Raw genomic sequence first — 6000 nt, forward strand, 5'->3', positions numbered from 1 at the left:
ATTGTGTGCAATCTCGTCAACTGTAAGCAACAATTGATCGGTCTTTCAGCTGCAAGCACACAAGGCTTGCTAGGCCTCATCGAGATCTCACAATTTGGTGGTTCCACAGCCAACCACCACTACGCAAAGGTTGGCCAACCCTCGCACAGTATAGGTAGGTGATTGGATGAGGCCTTGCCTAGATTTCGAGCAACCATAGTGCAAGGCCATGGTTGCTCGCGGAGGGGGCCAATCAACGCCCGCTAAGGATTGTCAATCCTCGTCGGCAACGTGTATCACAATGGGTATAATTAGAGTTTTTGGTGGCTTTTGCCTTTTGAAAAAATCTAAGATGAAATAACAAATTTATGGTAAAATCATGTTTGTGCACGCATAAATTTATTGATAAATGACAACATACAAATGTTAGATTATATTTGGGATCCATGTTGAATCGCACTAAACAAATACAAGTTCTCTTGTTCGTACATCGTAACTAATATTGTCCATCTGATCGGATTGACATTTACTTTTAGTTAATCTAAATTTTGCGACTCACACACTTTGAAATTTTTTTTTTTCAATTCAAAACATTTGAAACGTTGTAAACGTACTAATATCAACATGTAATTCATACTAGACTTTATGCTCATACCTTGTTATCATTTTGCTTAATTTTATGTGAACTTTCTAACTTTACATAAACTTCAGGGATAAATGTACTAGAAATTTTATAACATTACTAAAGTGAAATTGAGTTCTAAAACTTTCAAAATGTACAAACAAAACCCTAAAAATTGTCAAATTGATGCAATTAAGTCTCGTTGTTAACTCTGTCCAATTTGACTAATGAAAACTACTAACTTGTTTTTTTTTAATTTTTGAAAGACATAATGGGTGGACCGCCCAAGATGGGCCAAACCCGGCCCGTGAGCCACAAGGGCCCACAAGGTAGTTATTTGCCTATCTATAATAGAAGGCACCCCTTGGAAAACCAACGTGATTTTTTCTATATGCAAAACACACTCCTTCGAACATAACATTTTCTCTGTTTTTGCTTCGGAACACAAAAACGAGTACGAAAGACGATTGAAGAACTCTCAAGTGCAAAGTGGCATTTAATCTGTGACAATACCGGGTGTAGGTTTAAGACTTATTTAGTAATTTTCCCAAATATCGTTTATCTACGAGTTGGTCCATGCACGATTGATTTCTATTGTTCTTGTTTTGCTATTGATATATGTAGTTCGGGTGGTGAGTTTGACACATCACGTGGTGAGGATTTAAATGATACCTTGATCTAAGCAGCCAGAGCATTAGCAGCTGGCAACAATCCCTCTATACCATCAGCAATTCACTGTGATCTTCAAGGATCTCAAGATGAACTAAAATCACTGCATCATGCACGAGCCAGATGATTGCAATTTGCATAGTATTTCCAAATTGGCACATACACGGGTATGACAGGACCTGAATAAACTTAAGATTGGTATGACTTCACAGTTTATTGATCCCGAGCACCAAGAATAAGTTCATTACCAATAAATAACTAACCAAAATCCTCCTATCGGCAAAACTAACAAGTTTTCCTCCATTCTCTCTTTTTTCTTTCTTTTGCTCTGAAAACCGATTTCCATGACAAATGTGACATTCCGAGATTTCGCTCATTTGGGATTTATGAGATGAATTATTGTATTAATGTGCTCGTAGCTAGTTCTCACCCGGAACTAATCATTCCTGGGATACTAACCAGTAGGGAAAGGCTAATTAGGGATTTAAAATTCGTACGATTAAAGATAATTCAATCGTGAATGGACTTTCGACCATAAAATCGTTGAGGTGATGTTTTGAGCCACTGTTGGCCGATCCAAGGATAGTTAGGGGTCAGCTCGTCACTATCATAGTAGTGGATCGCGGGTGATTCTGCTGGACAGCGAAATGACTTGACAAATGATCCTGAACCTATACCAAACGATCGTGTCCCTCGGATCTAACAATTGATCCTCGCGATTTTAATGACAACCGAAGTCATTACGGTCTGAATAAATTGTACGTGACTTGATTTAGTATCAGTCACGGGTCGTACATGCGAGTTTCCCAAAAGCCACCCGTTAGTCTGAGAAACGCTCGAATTACGTTATGAATATATAATTGGAATATTGAGTAGAGACCAAACCGAGTATCAGAAAATTCGGAAAGTCACGGCAGGGCCTTTGGACGACGTTGTAATTGGAATGTGCATCTCTGGATTTCTTCGGATTTTTCAGAAAAGTTCGATTTCGGCGAGAAACAGAGAAACAGACCATTTTACACTTGGAATTTATTAAAGGGTTAGTTATAAAGGGCAAGGGCATTTTGGTAAATTTGCCCTTGGACTTTTTGAGAAATTACAAGAGTGCCCTTGGATATTTTTGGTAAGATTCGATCTGGGCCATCGATTTCAAGATTAGATCGAATCTGGACCGTTGGATCAAATTTGTGAGAGAGGGGTATTTTGGTCATTTTCCAATTTGGGTAAAAAATCACTATTTAGGTCAAGAAGATCCATTTCTCTCTCTCATTTCTCTCCCCCCCTTTTTCCGTGAAGCCCCCCCCCACCGTGGACACTCTCTCTCCCTCTCTGTCCTTGCCGATCGCCGCCCAAGCCGTTGCCGCCATCACCACCGCCCGTACGCTGGCACTGTCGCCCACCGCCGCAAGCCACCATCACCCTCACGCCACCTCACCGCCGTTCTCTCTCTCTCTTCCTCTCAATCTCTCTCTTGGCCGTGAGCCAGCCGGCCACCGCCCAAGCCGATCGCCGCCGCCGGAAGCCGTACGCCGTCGCCGCCGCTCGCCGCCGTTCCCGATTGAGCGCCGCCGCTTTCCGTTCTAGCCGCGATAGTCTAGAACGCGGGTAAGTCGCGCTCTAAACCCAACTTAGGATTTCGGTTATCGACGGGCGATTTTTGGGTGAAATCGGGTATAAGTTAGGTGCGGAATTGCATGAATTAGGAGTTGAAATTTTGTGGCGGGCCTCAGGATTAAATTCGGGCAATTTTTATTGGAAATTAGAGGACAACAGTGGGCTGTGGACTACTGTTCATGGGGCTGTGATGGGCCGATCGGGATGCAAGTTGGATTTTTAGAACCGAGAATTTATGGTGAAAAAGTCCCGTGAAGGACCGGAATCGATTTGGCGTCGTTTGGTGGGAGAAAAATAGCGATTTCTGTGTTTTATGTGCATTTGAATTATAAGTGAGTTTGGGTGGTGAAATTGAGTGTGCAATTGTGCAATTGGCTGATTGAATTATGTTAATTATGTGCACGTTTGGGCCAGATTGTTTTAATTATTAAAATTGGCCGTATTGACTGCTGAGTGAGCATGGTTTGTGTATAATTATTGCGTGCGCGGGTCACGTGTGATTGACCAGTTAAGTGGCAAGTGATTGTTGCATGTGTGAACGAACGAGAAATAGTGCGTGGTACGATATGTGAGATTGTGGAAATTGTGCCGTCCTGAGGCGTGTACGTTTACGCGGGACGATGCCCGGTATTACCGGAAGACTGCCAGCCTGAGGCGTGTACTTTAACGCGGGTTGCGTAGTAGGTGGTAGGTGTTGAGCCTGAGGCGTGTACATTTACACGGGCAAGAAATATGGCCTTATGCGTGTACGTTTACGGGGGGCCCGGAAGTGATGTGAAAAGAGGTCGCAGTGTACCTGAGGCGTGTACGTTTACGCGGGTCACTGGCGAGGAATGTGGATGAGACATGATGAGAACGGAATGAGTGCATGACATGAGAATTGTGCATGCTTGTAATTGTGCTGATGTGCATGCAATGTGATAATGGTATGTGTGTGATTGTGTGTTTGGGTGATTGTCTGGAGGTACGTGATAGCCTAGGTGGGGTTTAGGGGTGAACTTGCTGAGAAGTGTTCTCATGGTTGTTTCAATCAATATTTTTAGAACCCCGACCGGATCCATGAATCCTCCACCGCAACCACCAGAACGTTTTGGAGTATCCGTGCACACCGAGCTAGAAGTCTTAGAGTTTCTGATGGGTGATGGTATGACCTGGATCAAGCATACTACTACCATTTTCGTAGACGTAGGTTTACCCCTTTGGGAAGAGCAGAAGTACATTGCCTGGTTCTTCCGGGATGCCGACGGGGCTGAGTTCGAGCCCGTTAGGGGTTTCGATGTTCCGTTTGATTTAGTTGGCGATTGGGACATGACTGCTGTACCCCCGATTGATGGAGAGTTGACCAGTACGGAGGTTAGCATAGCGCAATCTGGGATGCATCCAGCACCCGCCGCTCAGGGATCTTCGGAGGCTGAGTATGAGCCCGAGCCCGAAGCATCGCAAGCTGAGGATGACCTGATCGACATAGATTTAGAACCAATCCCTGAAGGGGAACCAGAGGAAGAGGAACCAGAGGAGGAGGAACCAGAAGAGGTGGAGCCCGAGGTAGAACCCGAGAACGAGTCTGAGGAGTCAGAGGAGCCCGTAGGAGAACCGGATTATGTACTCCCATTTGAACAGTAGATGGATCTCAATTTCCTGCCGGAGTACAATTTCTTTGATTTTCTAGCCGAGGAGTACCAGAACGCTATTCCAGCTGAGTTGGGTGACATTGATCATCCGATTGTGATTGAGGCGGAGCCGGAGTCTTCGGAGGAGCAATCGGATCAAGGGAGTTCAGACTCCGGTGATGATGAGTCAGATTCGGAATGGACGCCTAGCAAGTGGCGTAGGGATTAGTATAGGGGCTCGGAGTAGGTTTTTGGCATAATACGATTTTTGAGATCTGGATGCCAGGTCATCGATCTTTTGTATATCGATGGTTTCAAATGTGATGTGCAAGTGTTCGCGGTGGTTGTATATTGTAAATGGTTTATAAGTTGGTAAATGAATGTATGTATATTCTCCCTATTCTCCCCAGTTTTAATTGTTCGGGTTATTTGTGGTTTCCGCTGTGAATTTAAATCTTTGATGGTTATGTGAGGTCGGCGATAACCCTGGGATGTCGCTTAAATCGACCAGAGGAGGATGTCGCGAGCTCGATAGGGTTCGGGGCGTGACAACAAACACAGCAATATGACTCATAAGAATGAGAGACAAAAATGATCTTCACCACGTCTCACTAGGTAAGAGTGGCTGCACATCCGAAAATGTAATGACATCAGGGTCGATGTTTGACTTGCTAGATTTAAAAGCAGTAGTATAAGATTCAGTTGCCTCACTGTCCTCTTGATTTTGCTGAATATCCGAAGGGTTTTAGAGCTTCCTTATCCCCTCCAACTCCATTGCCACCTCTTTCATTGTAGGCCGGTTCCTCCCATTCAAGTTCAAGCACCTTTTCGCTAGATTAGCAACCGATGGAATCTCCTCTTTCTTACCTTCTTTCAAAACTTGATCATCCACAATGTCGAACAGGTGATTCTCCTCCATTGAAATTATGAAATAGGTCGCCAGGCTTCTTCCTTCTTGTTCCCTCAGCAACCAGATTGGGTTTTGTACCATTAAGAGTTCAACACGGACAACTCCAAAGCTATAGATAACAAGGACAACTCCAAAGCTATAGATAAGCTCGAGTGCAAAGTTGGTGTCAATCCCCCAATCCAACACCACTGGAATCGTATTATTCAATCTCAAATCCAACTGACCTGTAACGTTGGACCTCAAGAACCATGTAGGTTAAAGGGGAGCGTACTATGGCAGCGTTTGTCCCTCCTAGAACAAGCACTATGATACTAATTAATGTCGGTGGTGGTTCCAGCACATTTTGACCTGGAACCGACAACATTTGAATCTGTAGTATTCACTATCGCTTGTTGTTCTGGTCTTTTTTTGCCTAGTACTAAGTGTGGAAATATTTAATTGGGGTAGCAAATAGGGCCCTGAAAAGATTTAAACTCAGGACATCCTTAATAGAATATTTAAATATTAAACCGCATCTTTCTCTATCAGTTTAAGCATTTAAAAAAGTTGGCAGTGATCCGACAAAATCACACATGTATATCTCCTGTTAGAGGGGA

The sequence above is a fragment of the Syzygium oleosum genome, unplaced genomic scaffold (assembly GCF_021117445.2).
Source record: "Syzygium oleosum isolate NSW1041296 unplaced genomic scaffold, Sole_v2.1 Sole_v2.07, whole genome shotgun sequence".
NCBI classification, from domain to species: domain Eukaryota; kingdom Viridiplantae; phylum Streptophyta; class Magnoliopsida; order Myrtales; family Myrtaceae; genus Syzygium; species Syzygium oleosum.